The following is a 20,642-nucleotide window of genomic DNA, read 5'->3' as shown; positions in this document are numbered from 1 at the left end:
TTCAGTCCTTCCCCTAGCTATTCCATTGGGGTCTCCGTGCTCAGTCCAATGGTTGGCTATATCTGCATCTGTATTGTTCAGGTGCTGGTAGAACCTCGCAGGGAACAGCCATACCAAGGTCCTGTCAGCAAGCCCTTCTTGGTATCAGCAATAGTATCTGGGTTTGGTGTCTGCAGATGGGATGGATCCCTAGGTAGGTCAGTCTCTGACCTTTCCTTCAGTCTCTTCCATTTTTTGTCCCTGCATTTCCTTTGGACAGGAACATTTCTGGGTTAAAAATTTTGAGATGATGGGTGGTCCCCTTCCACAACTGAGGGCCAAGCCTATCTACTAGAGGTGGTCTCTACAGGTTCTTTCTCCCCTTTGTTAATATTTCAGATAATCATTCCCATTGGGTCCTGGGAACCTCTTGCCTTCCTGGCATCTGGGACTTTCTAGTGGCTACTTCCTGTTTCCATCCCTCATTGCTACATATTTTTATTCTATTTTTATTTTTATTTTATTTTTACACTGATCCTCTGTACCTCTCTCCTGTCTCTTCCAATACCTGATCCTGCTACCCCTTTCTCTCTCCCTCCTCTCTCCCTCCTAGGTCCTTCCCTCGCTCTACCTCCTGTGATTATTTTCTTCCCCCTTCTGTGTAGGATTGAAGCATACACATGTTGACTTTCTTATTTACATTTCTCTTTGTTTTAAATTAACTCAGGAATTTACTTGTATGACATTTGATTTTGTTAAATATTCTTATTACATTTTGAATTTTTATGCAGATTTCATGTAATATACACTCACTGGAATCTATTATTGTGGAAGTAGTGATTTACAAGGCATTTGAGCTGTGTGTGTGTGTGTGTGTGTGTGCGTGTGTCCACATTGGTACCTGCATACCTTCGGATTATCTTCCTGGTTGGACTTTTTAAAAAATATAGGACTTTATTACATAAACATTAAGTATCATTATTTGCAATTTAAAATTTGACTAGCCTATATTATAATTGAGGCATTGGACCTTTCCAGTGAACTGGGAATATAGTCCATTAGCTAAATCCTTGGTTCACCTGTTCATAGCATTAGTCACAATCTCCAGTCCCACTCTCAGAGCAGAAAACTAACCATAGAAGCAACACCAATTGATAAGTAGGTACACTATGCTAGTACTGTGATAAGCAATATAGTTGTCCTTTCATCTCCAATAAGTTGTGTGCAATAAAGAAACATGGGTAGTGTATCACACATGAAAATATGAATTTTGAAAGGTAAGAATGAACAAAAATAAAGACAGACATTCATGTTAGAGCAACAGGAAAAAAGGGAGGTAACATTAAATAAAAAGAGGAAGTTGGTATATTGTTAGGATTAACAGTCAGTGTAAAAGTAACTAAGTGATGGATGGTAATGCAATAATGGAAAATATGGTAGAAATGAGAAGCAACTAATAAAGGGAATAGGAGACTATGTATAAAATCAGATGGAACGAAATAAAACATAACTAAGTGATAGAAAACATAAAAACAATTAAGAAATAGTTTTGTAGATGTGAAGATATAAGTAAATAAAAGCCAAGGAGACACGAGTAAAATTTAGTATCATTTTAGCATCAGTGATTATCTCTTCCTAGCCAGGATGAGCACCAGATCTCTTTTATCCCTTAAATGTCAGCCAACTATGCTAAAGGTAGATTTCAAAACTCTATAGACTGCTGACCAGGAAGAGGAGTTGGCCTAACCACATCTCAAAACCCAAAGCCTACCCCCTATCCACTAAGAACACAAGAACTGGAGAATCACAGAACTACATTATACCTCCTGCCAGCTGAACTAGAACTTAGGAAAGCAAACATACTTACTCAAAGTAAGACTGTAAATACCAAAAACTTAGAAAACCATGCACACACAAAAGGAACAAATCCAGTTAGGGCCTCATATACTAAAAATCCACACAAGGGGAGCATGACTGTCAAATCCACACGTGAAAAAAGTGTTCAAGGAGAGTACTCTGGAGCAATACTCCATACTGAGGTCAGGAAAACTCCTTTAGGAAGGCTACCTAATTGGACAGAGAGCTAACCCTGCTACAATTGTTTGAAGCCCGCTGAGATGCACTGTCCAATCTTGTCTAAAATGTTGAAACTACAGAAAGGAAGAACAGAACCCTCATCAGCATGTTTCATAACATGTTTTAAGTATCTCGAAAGTGAAAAGAAAACTAAAGAACAATGACCATGACTATTACAGCATTCCCAGCTTCTACTACTTTTGTAACACCATCTAGCTACTCTTTAGTAAAGTGAAATGTAATGGATCCCACAATGCTGATATTCAACAGCTCATTCTTCTTGACACATTATAAACATCCAATAACCAGTACTTGCAGAAATAAATGGAATGATTTACATGTTATTTTTCAATTGCCTATTGTCTAGAGTCATTGGGAAAATACCAAAAAAGGGGGCTTATGGTAAGTATATCAATTATTTTTTTTTAGATTTTTCTACAATGTGTGTGTGTGTGTGTGTGTGTGTGTGTGTGTATGTGTGTATGTGAAAACATCACATTGCTTAGACATAAAACATACCTATAAGCTCAGCATTTTGGAGGGTTAAGAAGTACCATAAATTTGAGGCCAGTATTAGCTACAAAATCAGTTATTCTTAGAGAAAACCACATTATGCCATAGTAATATAAAATTGTTATTTGTCAATTAGAAATATTTTATTTAAAAGAGTATTATGTGTTTATCTTTGGAAGAAGACTAAGAAGTGGGTGCAGAAGATTTTACATGCTTACTACGTAGCCATACTTATGGAGACTAGAATGTCAGAGGAAAGAATAAGTATTGATGAGTTCCATTACAAAAGAAAATACCATAAACAAAAGAAAAAAATGGCCTTGGGATCTCAAGACTGAAAGGGCTATGTATTTTATTAATTGCTTCTTATCCAACAAAACTGATATCCTTAGCATTTATTTCAGCAAATTTAAAGGTTTAAAGGAATATTTATTTACTGTAGGTCTTGAAAACTATTTATAGACTTAAATATGTAACATCTATATGGCTTCATGAAGAAATGAGACAGTGATGATTCAATGGATAGGGCACTTGTTATGCATGTTGGGTTACTGGTACCACATAAAGGTGGAAGGAGAGAACCAATTTCACAAAGCCATTTTCTTATTTCCATGTATGCTGTGTGTATGTGCCCAAACGCACAGCCTGCACCCATCATCATATTATTGACAATAATAACAATACAATTTTAATAATAATAGTAAAAATAATAAGTGCAAATTATAAAAAAGAATATCTGTCATCTTTAGTATCAGAATGCACAGCTTAAAGGAAGAATAATGGCTTATAATAAAAATGTGGTGATAGCAGCCAGAATACAGCAAATACAGAGGCGAATGCCAGCAGCAAACCACGGAACTGAGAACGGGCCCCCGCTGAAGGAATCAGAGAAAGAACTGGAAGAGCTTGAAGGGGCTCGAGACCCCAAAAGTACAACAATGCCAAGCAACCAGAGCTTCCAGGGACTAAGCCACTACCTAAAGACTATACATGGACTGACCCTGGACTCTGACCCCATAGGTAGCAATGAATATCCTAGTAAGAGCACCAGTGGAAGGGGAAGCCCTGGGTCCTGCTAAGACTGAACCCCCAGTGAACTAGACTATGGGGGGAGGGCGGCAATGGGGGGAGGGTTGGGAGGGGAACACCCATAAGGAAGGGGAGGGGGGAGGGGGATGTTTGCCCGGAAACCGGGAAAGGGAATAACACTTGAAATGTATATAAGAAATACTCAAGTTAATAAAAAAAAATGTGGTGATAGAAAAGTGAAAACATGGATTCAAGAGAATAATTAAAATTTTCAACTAAATAAAAATGTGTTACTTAGATTGAAATGAAAAATATGCTTATAAACAATTAAGTTATTATCAAGAAAACACTTGATAAACTCAAGATATTTAAGTAATTCAATTAATTTACTGATATTTTCTTTTTTTTTTCCTTTTTTTCGGAGCTGGGGACCGAACCCAGGGCCTTGCCCGTGCTAGGCAAGTGCTTTACCGCTGAGCTAAATCCCCAACCCTGATATTTTCTTCTAATTTTTACTTTAAAAGTGGCTAACAGGTGGCTTTATTTTTAATTCCTAAACGTTATTAATTAGAAGTAGTTATTAAAGAAGCCTGTGCCATAATTACTCACTTTTCCAAGTGTGTTTTATCCAGAAGGAATATTAAATAACTACCATATCAATTTTTCCTCACAATAAACTTGAGAGCTACACAAATGTTATTTTTTTCTAATGGGTTAAACAAACTAAAAACACTCGTGCGTGGAGCCCAGACTGAGCAACTCAGCTGCCATCTGGGCCCAGATCCAGTGTTTTGAGTCAGTCCGCTCCAGAGTTGTCTATGAGCAGCTAGAGAGCGTAGAGGAACCGGGCGTGCAGAACCCGCTGTCATTACTGAATAGGGCTGGTCCTAGGCCTATCAGCAGGCCCCAGCATGGAGCCTCTGTGGCTGCAGCCTGGGCTACATGCTCTGCTGGAAGATGGCACAGAGGTCAAGCTCAGGGAGCCCCTGTGTAGCCAATATCGAGGACGGGGAGGTTTGCTGCAGCATGAAGCCTACTACCAGAGGCCCTACCAAGCCATAAGATCACTCTGACTCTGGGCTACAGCAGGATACCCAAAAGAGTTTCAGGCATGGTCTAGTATTTATAGTGTGTCAGAAATCTTGAGTCAGACCAACAACTCATTACAATGAATATTTGCATAAAGCTGTCTGGGACAAAAAATACACTGTGTGACAGACTGCAGTTTCCAATGTCACTATGACAAATGACTATGAGATGAAAAAGTGGGAAAGATGGAGGGATGGAGTGGTGTGTGTGCAGTGATGAGAGGCATAAGGAGAGATGTGACAGAGGTGACAGGTATGAAAGAAGGCTGAGGTCGAGAACATGTTGTTTCCAAGTACAACTGGCAGGGTGGCATGCAGCTGACTGGAACTTGTGCAGACTGACCTCAGTCCCAACACACTGCTCAGCCACATCATAGCCCTGGCTCTGAGCAATAACAGGATATCTGAAGAACTGTGCTACAGGAGGCCATATTAGTGTCTGTGGTCTTGGTTGCTACAGGGGCCATGTTGATATGAGAGGCTTTTGCTGCCAACTGAGGCTATGTTGATGTCTGTGGTCCATGTTATAGCAGAGGGCCATGATGGGGTCCATGGCGTGGTCCTGCCCTAGCTGGAGGTAGTTTTGATTTCAGTGGCCCATGCTACCACCAAAGGCCAGGTGCATATCTGTGGTCTATACTGCTGGCCGAAGCCATACTGATATCTATGGGTCAAAATACCACTGAAGGCCATGTGGCTGTTTAGGGTCTACGCTGCCTCCTGAAAGCCATTTTAACATCTATGGGCTGGGCTGCTTTTGGGAATGATATTTTTGTTGTCTGTGGACTGTTTTGCCCAGGAGGCCATATTGCTGTCCTTGGCCAGTGTTGCTACTGAGAGCTATGATAGAGTCCATGGCCTGTGCTGCAGCAGGGGGCTATATTAATGTCTGCGGTCTATATTGTCACTGGAGAACATGCTGAGGTCTGTTGCACATGCAGAGGCCAGAGACCATGTGGATATTTCATGATCAGTGCTATTGCCAGAAACCTTTGATCTATGTTCATGCTGACCTTTATGGGTCAAGGAAGTTATTTTTGCAGTGTTATTAATGACAGCAGACTCACAGTTGAGAAAGAGTGAGACCTGGATTAGGAAGGCTCCCAGGAGTCAATGTGGATGACCTTAACCAAGATGCCTAACAATGGGGATATGGTACCTGAAGAGGCCTCCTCCTGTAGCCAGGCAGGAATCCCCACTGGAGGGATAAGGACACCAACCCACCCACAAATCTTTCAACCCCAAATTGCCTGGTATTGGGATAAAGCAGGAAATAAATGAGGCATGTTTAGTACTTGGATGAGAGAAATATGTTCATTGAATTCTAGTTTCATAACTTGAATTGACGTCATTATTTTATTACACTGTTTATTTATATTCTCTTTCATGTCTTTGAAGATGTTTTAAAGCATTCTTTAGTGACCATTAATCTGGTATTGGTAGTTCTGGAGAAGAAAAGTTGTTTTGGATCTTCATGCGGCTTGAATTTTTGCATTGAGACATCTGTGTTTAGACTACTAGTTGCAGGGTTTGGTGAAAATAGGCTGGTAATAATACTAGTTTTCCCATTGGTTATTTCAACTGAATCTTTGATATATTGGCAAGCAATGTGTTCAATTGTGGGGAAAATGCTCTGGCATTTTAAGCCACTGGGTTATTATGATGGAAACAGATTACCATATAATATTCTGATAACCTTGCTTTTCTATAAGATTATATACTCTTGAAAACCACTGAGATTAGACCTGAATTTTTTTCACCACAATAATAAACATGAATGAGATGATACATGTGTGAGTGAGTACTGCACACATTTCAAAATTTTATGTTGTATATTTATATTGGGATAGATGGATTTGCTTTATTGTTAACTAAAGGTATAAATAAAAACATAATTCAAAATGTTAGAAATTATGATAAATTACTCAATTTTTAAAAAAGAAAATAGACGATTAAAAAAGAATTCCAAAGACAAAGCACACTCAAAATTATTACAGTCTCACACCCATATAAGCTTCATGTCATCTTTGTGGTAAACTAAATTATCCTTTGAAATACTTTTAGATTATGTCTTTTGGAAACAAAAATACATAATGGTTTCTCAAAAATGATCTTAGTACAATCCAAAGTCTATTTTAACCTATATTTAAATTCCTCCACAAATTATGTGCCTATGTATGGTCAATAAATGAAACTGTAAATCTTTTTAAAGAATGAATATATATGTATGAACAGGTTCCTCCAGAGTCCATATGAGCAGAAAAGAGTATTGAATCCTCTTTTACTGGTGTTACACATGGTTTTCAGCCACCATGTGGGTCCTGTAAATTGAACTCCAGTCCTGTGCAAAAGCAGCAAGTGCTTTTAACCTCTGAGCAATTTCTGCTGGAACTATAACTCTTTCCAGTGTGTGTGTGTGTGTGTGTGTGTGTGTGTGTGTGTGTGTGTGTGTGTGTTTTGCTGTTGTTGTGCAAGATAGGGTCAAACATTATGAAGTCCTGGCTTGTGTACAACTAATTAGTTAAGCCAGGATGGCCTCAAATTCATCCAGATCCATCTGCTTCTGCCTCCTGAGTGCTGAAATTTAAAGGTCTGCCCCACTATCATCTGGCTGAAACCATAGATCATAATTTAATATTGTTTTAAAGTTTCAGGTAATTAAAATTATTTTATCTGTTTTTCATTAAAAATTTATGCCTAAATATTAAAAAGAGAGAAGGCTTTTAAATTTAAAAATAAATATTACATTTATACATGAGTGTATTTTATTTCAAGCAAGTTATTATCTTTGGAAATAAAATGATAAATGGGTTCTTTGTTCATTTTATATTTTCCTGATGTGAATTTAAATTGAGTTAATGACTGTTGTATTGAGTGTGTTAAATTGCATGAAACACAAAATAATGACATGTAACTGTTCAATACTTATTTCCCATTTTTCTCAATCTCAGTAATTGAATTTCATAATAAGGACCTATTAAAAATACCAAGATCCATTACTCTGATCAGAAACTGTTCTCTTGATGAACCAATACCATAGTTTAATTAACTATTCTTTAGAACTCATAACGCTAATTCTTTTTCAACAAAACCTTATTATAAAGGGATCAGGCTGAGAAAGCAAGATGAAGGTGTCTCCCCATCAGCAGCCTAAGAAAAATACAGAATCTTTCTCTAGTTCAGTAACTTTAGGAAGGTAGGATGTAGACTCTCTCCCACTCAGCAGCCTGGGCTTCTGAACAAAGATTTTCTAATACATCCTTTAATTTATATTTCAGAAGTAGAAATAGAAATTATTTCTATGCACTAGTTTATCAAATGAAATTTATATCATTACCATGATACCATAATAAAACATGCAACCAAGAAAGCTCCTTTTCCATAAGTATGAAGGAACATGTGCCATATCAACCCCACCTACATGTGACAATGCCATTCTCATGTCTGAATATGTATGTATTCATAGACAAATAATTACCACCTGTCCTAGCTTCCTATAGTCACAGATTTAGAACTTATTTCTCATAGTTTCTTTATTTGCTACAAATAAATTTCCCTCTACGTAACAATTATTCTTGTAATTTTGAGCTAATTTGATTTCCACAAAGAGGTGATCCCAGGGAGTCTGATGACACAAATAAATAGTATTTAAACTTAAAATAACTTTTTCATCTCTCTTAAATAACTATCTAAAATTCTTCATTTAAAAATCTTATTTAAAAGCTAACTTGGAATCCTCAAGAGGCAGAGACAAGGTGAGTCTCAGTTCCAGGCCTGATTGAAAAACACAGCAGGGCTCAGTTGCAAAACCATGTGTAATCCCAGTGCAAGAGGATTCAATATCCTCTACTGCTTTTCTGAACTCTAGGGGAACTTATGCATATATACAAATATAAAAACACTTGTAGTTTCACTTATTGAAATTATATACATTTTCCCTAGTTTACATGCTAAGTACAACTGGAACCTTAAACTATATATATATGAAACAAAAAAGATTATTATGAAATATAGGCTTAGATTCTTCAAAACAGACTTTAATAAGGGTTCTTAAATGCTTTAACCCCCCTTCTAGTCCACCACCCATCAGAGGTAGTAGAGAGGAAAGGCTATTAGAGCAAAGGGGGATGTGGACCTATTTAGAAATAGTTTTTGGGCGGTGATGCAAATCTTTGTTGCCAGGATATCAGCAATTCAGTTCCCATGAATCAGCAGTGGTAGCTTGATCCACTCTCAAGCACCACTCACTGATCAGCAACAGCAGTTCAATTCAGAAGAACCACAAGGCTCTACCAATTGACCCAAGTTCATGGAAGAGGCAAGAAGCTGTCAGAATATCATGAGAAGTTCTTTGCTGTGTTTCTCTCTATGAAGTCATGACAACTGATGATCAGCAGAGAAGGTAAGGTAAACCAATGCCACAGCATCATCGTCAAAAAACAGGATCAATGAAGAAGATCAATGAAGACAAGCAAGGAGTGGCAAGGCGATCCAATGCCAGAGCATTGTCCACTGTCTGCTAGGTTATACTTACAACCATTCCAAATAGCATATGTCTTTTCAAGTGTCCCTTCCAGCAAAACATCACAAGCCCCCTTTCCAGGCAGCTTCCAGAAAAACATATGTCTGCTTCAGCAAAACATCCTCTCATAAGAGTTTCTAGGAAAACATCACATGACACCACTGAGTTTCCAGAGAAACCAGAAATTTCCGTTTCAATGAAATGTGAAGAAAAGCAAAGAAACAGGCTATCTCAGGAGCTGAAAAATGACATGGTAGTGTGATTCCTGGATTTTTATTTTTCCTCATATTTCTTAGACCTGGAGCTGAAAAAGTTAGCATTCCGGAAATACTAATAGTACAAACAAAAACCTGGGTTAAATTTCCAACATTATATAAACCAGGTGTGGATTTGTCATGTCTTTAATTCTAGCACTCTTCAGAAGAACTCATAGGTATCAAAAGTTCCAGGTAAGGTAAGAATGAAAACTAATACAGCCAGTTTGGACATCAGTCTGGAGGTACCAAATAAAAATAGCATGCAACCCAGTCTACCATTCCTGGGTACATCCTACAACAGTTATACCTGCATGCCCATGTTCACTGTTGCGCTATTTACAGAAGCTACAAAATGGAGGCAGTCTAGATGCACAGCAATGACATTGATAAAGATCTTATATATGTATATGTGTATATGAATATTATTCAGCTGGAAAAACATCAGAATTATGTATTTATAAGGAAATGGATGACATTGGGGGGGAAATCTAAATAAAATAATCCAGGCCTCAAAGGACAAACATCACATGTTCTCTCTCATATGAAGATTCTAGCCTCAATTCTTTAGTATAGTATGTCTAACATGGAGTACCTGTACAAGACTTAGCCAAGATAAAGTATAAAAAAAAAGTTTAGAAAATAAGATATAACGACCTGTGCAATAGCAGCTTGACTGTTAGGGTTGATAAACAACTGCCCTATGAATATATCAATTCCACAGGAGTGGGTAGGACCAATGCCTAGTACTAGTAACCCTGATTTAAAATTTGACTAAACCCAGGTTTAGTGAGGTTGTAGAGACCTGAAAAGAATACACTTCTGATGGTGGACTGAACTAACATAGCAGCAAACTGCTTTCTAAATTCCTATGTTTACTTCTATAAACAAAAGCAAACCCAAGCCTTAATCAGAGAAGTCTTTCCTTATAATAAGCAATATGAATGGGGAGACTCACAGCTGCTGAGATGCTGAATAAGCAATGAATTGAACCTAGTCCTAAACAAGTCATTTGTACTAGTCTCTCCGTGGATCAGAGAACACTGCAAAAGAGAGAACATGTAAAAGCCAGTGAACACAGAAAAGGGTTATGAAATGCCATTCCTTACACTCCATATAACCAATGTAATCATTAACTCACCTCATCTGCTGTTGCCTAGATTGAGCAAGATCAGCTCTAGCAACAATGAAAACAAGAAGGGATCGTGAGAAACTACCCATTACCTCTGAAAATACTAGCTATGGATAAGATTCTTTGAGAGGGGAGTTATTGACTTTAGTTGTGTACCCTTTCCTGGGGTTACAGACAAATGCTACTGCATCTGGCTTTTATGTAAACATTAGGAAGCTAAACTCGGGTCTTTATGCTTGCACTTTACCTACTTCCATCTCTCCAGTCCAAGATGGAAATTTGAGTACTTAAAAAGCTTTGCAAATGGGACCATTATTGAAATTTGATAGAAAGAGGGTGGAGAGTCAATAAACAGGGAAGTAGAACAATAGAAATTACTTAGTCATACGAATATAAAATAACAACAAAAACAGCTGCTGCAATATAGGAGTACAAGAAAATATCTAATTAATATTCATGCTAACAGAAAAGCCAAAGAAGACAATAAATAAAACTAATGGGCTGTAAGTACTCTGACTTTGGCCAGAGATATTAACTAACAAATTAATGAAGCTGATAAAAATTTAAATAAGTGCATTTCATCATAATTAAGCTTATGAAAATTATGACAAAGATCTTGAAAGCAAACATAGGGGAGTAAAGATAACCAAACAAAAGCAAACATAAAAGAATATTTTAGCAGCCAATGGAAAGAGACTCACACCCAAATAGTAGATGAAGGAGGAATCTTACAGAAGAGTTGAAAGATTGGGGGACCCAAAGAGGATATGGACTCCACAGGAAGACCAACAGGTCAACTAACCTAGATCTTTGGGAGCTCCCAAAGTCTGAATCACCAACCAAAGAGTCAGTACAGGCTGGACCTAGGCACCTTACACATATATAGCAGACGACAACCTTGGTCTTCAAGTAGATCCCCCAAACAACTGGAGCAGGACCTATCCCTGAGCCTGTTGCCTACCTGCCTGCCTATGGATCCTGTGCCCAGCTTTGTCTGGCCTCAGTGGGAGAGGATGTGCCTAGTCCCACAGTGACTTGGCATGTAGGGGAGGAGTTGACAACCAGAGGGGGGGATTCCCCTTCTCAAGAGAGAAGGGAAAGGGAGAATGGGTGGAGGACTTGCATGAGGGGATACTGAAAGGGCTGATAGTGGTTTGTAAAGGGAATAAGTAAATTTAATTTAAAAACTCTCCTGAAACTTGATGCTCCAGGCAAGGGGGGGGGGGTACCTGTGTAGAGCACTCTCTCAGAGGCAAAGGGAGGGGTGTATGGGGTGAAGTACTCTTGGAGGGGAGACCAGGAGGTAGGCAACATTTGGGATGTAAATAAAAAACACAAGTTGGGGTCATAGTTTAAAAATCGTGACTTCATTAGATTTAGCTTTAAATCCTGAGACTGTCGGGATCCTGGTAGAGCAAGGGTCATGCCTATCCTGGCAACAACAGCCTTAACCTGTGTAGTTTTTACTTGAGTAAAGTAACTGTAATGTTCTTAAGAAATAAAAATAGATAAAAATATTCCCCCAAAGTCTTCCAACCCCAACCCCCAAAACTCAGGGATAGAATTCTACCAGACTTTCAAAGAAAAGTTAATACCAATACTCCTCAAACTCTTCTACAAAACAGAAACAGTAGGGACTTGCCAAACTCATTTTATGAAGCCACAGTCACCCTGATACCTAAACCACACCAAGACTCAACAAAGAAAGAGAATTTCAGACCAATTTCCCTTATGAACATTGGATGTAAATAAAAAAAAATCCACAACAAAATACTCACAAACATCATCTGCCATGATCAAGTAGGCTTCATCCAGGGATGCAGGGTTGGTTCAATATTTGAAAATCCATCAATATAATCCACAATATAACATAGTAAAAATGCCCACCTTACCAAAATCAATCTAAAGACTCAAAGCAATTCCCATAAAAATGTTTAACACAATTCTTTACAGAAGTTAAAAGAACAATACTAAACCCCATATAGAAAAAACAAAACACTCAGGACATATAAAACAATCCTGTATAATAAAAGTACATCTAGTTATCACCATCCCTAATTTCAAGCTGTACTAAAAAGTGATTGTAGTAATAACTTAATGGAACTAGCATAAAAACAGACAGGTTGGCTAATGGAATAGAATCAAAGAAACACAAGTAAGTAAGTCCACATACTTATGGATACTTGATTTTCGACAAAGAAGCCAAAAACCATACAATGTAATAAAGAAAGCATCTTCAACAAATAGTGCTGGTCTAACTGGATGCCAGCATGTAGAAGAATGCAAATAGATCAATATCTATGACCATGCACAAAACTCAAGTCCAAGTGGATTAACGGCCTCACCATAAAACTATATACACTAAATCTTATAAAAAAAGAAAAGTGGTAATATCCTTGAATGTACTGGCACAGGAGACAACTTCCTGAACAGAGAATATTAATAGCTCAGTCACTAAGATCAACAATAAATGTGACTTTATGCAACTGAAAAGCTTCTGTAAGGGAAAGGACAGTGTCAAAAGGACAAAACAACAGCCTACAGAATCGGAAAAGATCTTTACCAATCCTACATCTGATAGAGAGTTAATATCCAAAATATACAAAGAACCCAAGAAGTTAGGCATCAACAACCCAAATAATCCAATTAAAAATGGGGTACGGAGGTGAACAGAGAATTCTCAACAGAGGAATCTCAAATGGCCGAGAAACACTTAAAGAAACGTTCAATGTCCTTAGTCATTAGGGAAATACAAATCAAAATGACTCTGAGATTCCACCTAATACGCACCATTAAGATCAAAAACTCAAATGATAGATCATGGTGGCAAGGATGTGGGGCAATGGGAACACTTCTCGATTGTAGGATTAAGTGGGGAGCCCTGCGTCTGGCTCAGCCACAGGGTTCTGGGGCTCGAGGAGCTTGGACACGGGAAGTTTAACCACACTTACCCCACCCCACCACTGGGCGGGTGTTGGGCTGTGGGAAGCCGCAGGATACTGTTCTGGGGGTGGGGAAGTGTGGTCTGAGCACAGGACACAGCTGAAGCTGGCTCAGGGTCCCTGGGCCTGTAAGGAGGCCAGGGCCATCAGTTCTCAGGCTCTTGGGCATCCAGGCACCACTGGGATGGCGTAGAAGAGCTGAGAATGGAGTGGGGGCCCGCGGGACTGGATCTAGCCAGGGGCCAGGGGTCTGGGGCGGGTTGGTGGTGAGAGAGGATGCTCTGGCTGGTCCCACTGGGAGAGTCCTTGGCTGGAAGATGGGGGAGGGCTTAGTGGTGGGGCACCGCTGGGAAAACAGGGAGGCCTTCTTCGGGAGATTAGATGGCAGCAGCTCTGTATGTGAAGGCCTTCTCTGTGGCTCCCCACAGCACATCCTGATTTTTTAAAAAAAAGGGTAGTCCAGGGTTTCAGGACGTTTACTGTCATAGTGGAAAGTGAATGAGTAAAACAGTACCTCACTTCTCAGAGTGGGCCTGACATTAAATACCTTTTGCAGGGAGGAGTGTCTGGGAAGGAAGGTTATTGGCTAAGCCTCCAGGCCATTGGGTACCTCATTATAATGGAGCTCTGTCTTGAGCCTATGTGACCTGCAGTCACATCCTCTACCTGTGAAGGGGCTTGGGGCGTTGCTCTTACATGAATGGTGGTCAAAAATCTATGGCGGGCTGCAGGCTAGTGACCAGCCTGGTTTTCTGGGAGTCAGGAAAAATGCTTACCGTCCCTCAGGGTCACCAGTGTTTCAAACCTCCTCATCTGGGAACCAGAGTGTCTTCACCCCACACACTTCATTGCTGGTGGGAGTGCAAACTTGTATAGCCACCTTAGGAATATATTTGTCAGTTTCCCTGAAAATTGGGAATAGACCCCAATATAGCACTCCTGGGCATACACCCAAAAGATGCCCCACCATACCACAAGGACAGTTGACCAACTATGTTTATAGAAATTTTATTCAGAATTGCCAGAAACCAGAGACAACCTAGATGTCCCTCAACCAAAGAATGAATAAAGAAAATGTGATACATTTACACAATGGAGTATTATTTAACTATTAAGAACAAAGAAAGCATACATCTTGAAGGCAAATGGATGGAAACATTCATCCTGAGTGAGGTAATCCAGACACAGAAACACAAGCATGGTATCTTACAGGTGGACATTAGTTCTAAAGTAAAGGACAATCATGCTAGAAACCATAGACCCAGAGAAGTTTAGTAGGAAGGAGGGTTCAAGTATGGTACTCTTGAATTTCACTGAGGAGAAATAGAATAGACATCATGGGTGGACAGGTCAGGAAACGGACTGGAAGGGGTAAGGATAGGGATAGGAACATTAGTGATCAGGTGTGGGGAGAACAGAGAGAGAAAGTACTGAGAGATACAACAGGAGTTGGGGGGGGGTTCTCTGACACAAGCTAGAAACCTAGGGCAATGGAAACTCCCAGGAATCTATGAGGGTAACTCTAGCTTTGATTCCTAGCAATGGGGGATATGGAACCCGAAGGGGCCATTTCCTGTAATCAGACAAGATTTCCAGTGGAGGGATTGCGACACCAACCAAGCCACAAATCATTTGAACATGCACTTTGTCAAGCCTACAAGATGTGTAGGGGTAAAGATGGAGCAGAAATTGAGGGAATGGGCAACCAATGACTGGTCCAGCTTGAAAGTCATGCCATGAGAGGGAGCCTACCTCTGATACTGTTAATGATATTCTGCTATATTTGCAGGCAGGAGCCCCTAACATAGCTCATCTGAGAGGCTTCACCCAGCAGCTGATGGAAACAGATTCAGAGACCCACAGTCAAACATTAGGCAGAGGTTGGGGAATCCTGTGCAAAGGGTTGAGGAAGGATTGAGGGAGCCAGAGGAGTCAAGGACACCTCAAGAAAACCTACAGAATCAACTAACCCAAGCCCACAGGGGCTCACAGAGATTGATATGCCAACCAGAAAGCATGTATGGGACTGACTTATGCCTTATGTAACAGTGGTGTAGCTTGGCTTTCATTTGGGAGTCCTCACAGAAGGTACAGGGGCTGTCTCTAACTCTGTTGCCTGCCTGTGGAACTGTTTTCCCTAACTGGGCTGCCTAGTCTAGAGTCAGTAGAAGATGCACCTAGTCTTACTGCAACTTCATAAGCCAAACCTGGTTGATATCCATGGGCAGCCTCCCCTTTACTGAAGAGAAATGGAGGAGTGTATAGGAGAAGTGGGGGGGGGCAGGGGTACTGAGAGGAGGGAAAGGAAATTGAGGTCAGGATATAAATTTAATTGAATTAACCTGATTATATGGTAGCTATAAGACAATCACTTCAAACACAATATATAAATTAAAATAAAGAGGTGGAAAGAAGTTAACATATCAAAGGAAAGCAACTTGCAATATTGATATAAAATAAAGTATCAGAATACACACACACACACACACACAAACAGAGAGAGAGAGAGAGAGAGAGACAGAGAGAGAGAGAGAGAGAGAGAGAGAGAGAGAGAGAGAGAGAGACAGAGAGAGAGAGAGAGAGAGAAAGGGGAATAGTAATCCTTGTGGAATTTTTTGTATTTTGATTGGGCTTAGACTGAAACATACTGTTTACATATTGTTTCAGTTGCACATGTGCATATATACTTGGTTATGACTGTGAAACACATTTATTTTAAGCCATGGTTTAAAAGTGTGAAAACACACCTCATGTATAATGAGTAAAAGATGAAAGGGAGGACATTCAACAGATGATGAGACTAAACACATCAGAGCACAACCACCCTAGCACTTGTATAACAGAGGCTAAATGCAAAGTCTTATAAACATGCTAACACTAATACAAAATGTCTCATGATCCATATAATCAGAATGAAATGCACAGAGGTCATGTTTTCACTCTTCTGAGTACTGAGCTTCTTATCAGATGAAAAGGCAAAATTACTTAACTTCTAGTTTGTTTTCTCTAAGAATGAATAACAAACCAGAAAAAGTAAAAGAAGTATGGCTAACGGAGAACAAATACATTATAATAGGTGAGAAGATGATAAAGAAGATTAAAATGAGTTAAAATTCTTACTGTAGTTGTAGCTATGACTCTTATATGCTATGCTTTGGTTCTATAATCTCACTTACTGTGTAAGTTCGATATCCCCCACTTGGTTAGAAACAGACAGTTATAAATTAATCATTCTAACCTCATTATTTCTGCTTCTCTAAACATGCCTGGTCATGGACCTTAGGTACAGCCTGAAATTCAAAGCCCTCACAACATGCTCTCTAGTTTTAGAGACTAAACCCACCAACAGCATAGGAGGTCAAAATGATGCTATACAGCCTGTAAATGCTGGAGGTAACAGTGAGTTGGAATCCAGTCTGTCTAGAGAACATTTTCTCTACTGGGTCCAGAGGGTTTAGTCCATGACCATCATGGCAGGAAACACCGCAGTGGGCAGGGAGGGCAATAGAATAGCTGAGAGCTCCTTAAGTTTCAGGCAGAGATAGAGGAAGAGGAAGAGAGAGAGAAGAGAAAGGGGAAGGGAGAGGAAGAGAGGGAGGAAGGGAGGGAGGGACCAAACATTCAAACATATAAGCCTATGGGTGTCATTCGCATTCAAATCAGACAATTTCTATAAGAATTGTCTACCATTTTGAAATGTGGAAGATACCTGAAGAGTGAATACAAAGTTTTAGTTACTTAATGAGGAGAAAGAAAAATTAAGAAAGAAAGAAAAAGAAAGCTATACAAAACTCAAGATGGTGGACATAGTATAAAAGAGCAGCAATATAATAAAGTTAATGATGCATCAATGATGCAGGAAGAACCTGGTATTTAAAAACAGTCAGTGTCAATCTAACAAAATGAGTAAAGCTAAAGTATGCTATTTCTGTTGGATTACTAGATTGAAAGAGGACATTCAAGGCAGAGATATGGTATATCTTGTTTAAATATTTGATACATATTCACAATACATTAATTCATTTATAATGGATAGAATACAAGTAAGTGATCAACAAACTTACAGCAATTTATTCCTGCAATATATCCAGAGAAATGTCAAGAATAGATTCTTGCTTCTTCAACAATTTTAATAACGTATAAACAGAGAGTCATGCTTATCAAATACTTGTTGGATGCCTCCAAAAATTTAAGAGTAACAGGGTTTGAAAATTCTGGCATAAGAAATACTCTACACTTGAAATTTTTAGAAACTTCTAAGTAACATTCATTTATGTAGATTTTTCCACTATTAGCTGTGTGGAAACTGATAAAAAATTTATACTTAGTAATGTATTTTCTACATTGATAACTACCCTTAGCACTTAACAGATTTTTCCATTTATTCATTTTACATCCCAATTTCAGCCCCCTCCCAGTCCCCCCATCACTGCCACCCCTCCTTTCACCTCTGAAAAGGAAGAGGTTGCCCCTGGGTACCAACCCACCCTGGCATCTCAAGTCACTGTGGGACTAGGTATATCCTCTCCCACTGAGGCCAGACAAGACAGCCCATTAGGGGAGCAGGATCCATAGGCACACAACAGAGTCAGGGTAAGTCTTCACTCTACCTGTTGGGGGACCACATGAAGGCAAAACTGCATATCTGCTACATACGTGTGTGTGGGGGGCTAGGTCCAACCCTGTTTTTTTAATTAATTATTTTATTTGCATCCCAAATGCTGTCATCATTCCTGTTCCCTTCCATAAATTCTTCACTCCCTCCCCTTCTCCTTTGTTTCTGGGAGGGTGTTCCCCTCAACCACCTACCCCTCTCACCCTGCTAGCATCACCCTTCCCTGGGGTATCAAGTCTCTACAGGTTTAAGCATATCCTTTCCCACTGAGACCAGACAAGTGAGTCCTTCACTACATATGTAGCTGGGAGCCATGGACCAGTCCATGTATGCTCTCTGGTTGGTGGCCTGGCCTCTGGGAGCTCTGTTGGGTCCAGGTTAGTTGATATTGTTAATCTTCCTAGAGGTTGTCATCCCATTCAGCTGCTTCAGTCCTTCCTTAACTCCTCCACAGGGGTCCCTGACTTCAGTCCAATGCTTGGCTGTAAGTATCTGCATCTGTCTCAGTCAGCTGCTGGTAGAGCCTTCCAGAGGACAGACTCCGGTCTGCAAGCACAACATGACCTCAGTAATAGTGTCAGGGTTTGGTGCATGCACACAGGATGGATTCAAAGTTGGGCCTGTCTCTGGGTGGTCTTTCCTTTAATCTCTGCTCCATTTTTCTTCCTGCATTTCCTTTAGATGGGAACAATTCTGGGTCAAGAATTTTGAAGATGGGTGGGTGGTCCCATGTCTCAAATGGGGATCATGTCTATCTACTGGAGGTGGTCTCTTTAGGTTCCATCTCCCCACTCTTGGGCATTTCGGCTAACGGCATCTCCATTGGGTCTTGGGAGCCTCTCATAACCCTGTTGTGTGGAACTTTCTGGAGCCACCCCCCCTTGCCACTGCATATTTCTATTCATCTCCTGGCCCTCTGGGCTTATATCCAATTTGGCTTTTTTTTTTTTTTAGGAATTCTATTTCTATCTTGTTTATTTTCTATTGTTATTTTTGTTGTGGTTTTGTTTTATTTGAGACATGGTTTCTCTGTGTACACTTGGCTGTCCTGGAACTCACTCCGTAGATCAGGCTGGCCTCAAATTTATAACAATCTGCCTGCCTATGCCTCCCAAGTGATGGATTAAAAGTGTGTGCCATCACCTCCCAGACTAAATCCTATTTCTTTTTGAATTCTACTTTCAAATCTTAAATTGTTTTCCTTATTTCCTTTGTTTCTTTTCCATGATCTTAATTGAGGCATTTATTTAAATCCTCTTTAAAGTTCTTGAAAATATTCATAATAGCTGTTTTGAAGTCCTTGACTTGTGCATCAGTGAAATTGCTTTTCTCAGGGCACATGGCAGTAGGGTTGGTGGCTTCTCAGGAGGCATACTGTCTTGCACTTAGATCTAAGCATCTAGAGTTGTGGCATTTGTAGTTTCTTGGTATAGCAATCTTGCCTTTATTTAGTTAAGTGTTCAGTTTTTTTAAAAGAAACTTCTATTATTTCTAGAAGGGCAGGGTTATGAGTAACAAAGTCTCTTAATTTCTGCTTGTCTCAGAAAGTACTCTTCACCTTTAAAGAATAACTTTTAGGGCTTGGGATTCTAGTTTGATATGGTTTATGTCTCTCGAATTCTATAGTATATTATACTTTCTTTTTGCTTTCAAGGCTTCTGAGAAGTCAGATCTATTTTTCCTCTGACTTCCTTCAATATTGCTTCTTCTTTACCTTCGGTTTTCTGTGGTCTGTATGATAAACCTAGTCTTCATTTTGTTGCTTTGATTTGCTTTCATCTGGTAGTCTACCACTTGTTCAGACACTAGGTGAGCGCCCCACATCTATGATTTGGTATCTGATATTAACTTGAATAAATTCTTATTCTTTTTTGCTTCAAATATTTCTTTTGTTCCTTATTTTCACCCTTAACACTCACACCTGGCATACATTACACTTTTTAGTACATTGCAAAGTCTTCAGGCTTGGGGATTTTTTTGTTATTATTTTTATTTTGTTTTGTTGTCCTTTTGCTTTCCACTTCTAGAAGTTTCTACTAGTATACTCAAGCTTAAGCTCTTATCTTGCCCACTTCTGATCTTCATTACAGACACATGGTTCAGGTTTTCCTCTTAAGAATGGGTTTCTGGGCCTGGAGAGATGGCTCAGTGGTTAAGAGCACTGACTGCTCTTCCAGAGGTCCTGAGTTCAAATCCCAGCAACCACATGGTGGCTCACAACCATCTGTGATGAGATCTGATGCCCTCTTCTGGTGTGTCCGAAGACAGCTGCAATGTACTTACATATATAATAAATAAATCTTTAAAAAAAAAAAAAGAATGGGTTTCTACAAATGTTCTGCTTGAAAGTCTCTTACCTGCCAAGATGTGATTCTCTATATTTGCCCCATTGATTCAATTTATGGTTCAGTGGTTTTCAACAGCATGTCAATCCTCTGTTATCTCTAAAAAAGAATCCTGTTTTTCAGTTTGCTTAATTGTTTAGAATGAGA

The 20,642-nt window shown here is 39.4% G+C and overlaps 1 protein-coding gene across 4 annotated transcripts in view; it reads right to left on the bottom strand.

Annotated features, from left to right (window-relative positions):
- The window catches only part of Zc3h12b (zinc finger CCCH-type containing 12B), a 231,932-nt gene that overhangs the window by 149,712 nt on the left and 61,578 nt on the right, over positions 1-20,642 (bottom strand). Inside the window, 1 exon segment of one of the 4 annotated variants that reach the window (NM_001432876.1) lies at positions 20,508-20,594. The gene's annotated coding sequence lies outside the window, so the exon portion shown is untranslated. 4 annotated transcript variants of the gene reach the window in all.

The sequence above is a fragment of the Rattus norvegicus genome, chromosome X (genome assembly GCF_021556685.1).
Source record: "Rattus norvegicus strain SHRSP/BbbUtx chromosome X, alternate assembly SHRSP_T2T, whole genome shotgun sequence".
Lineage (NCBI taxonomy): Eukaryota > Metazoa > Chordata > Mammalia > Rodentia > Muridae > Rattus > Rattus norvegicus.
This window is presented reverse-complemented; position numbering and strand designations above follow the sequence as displayed.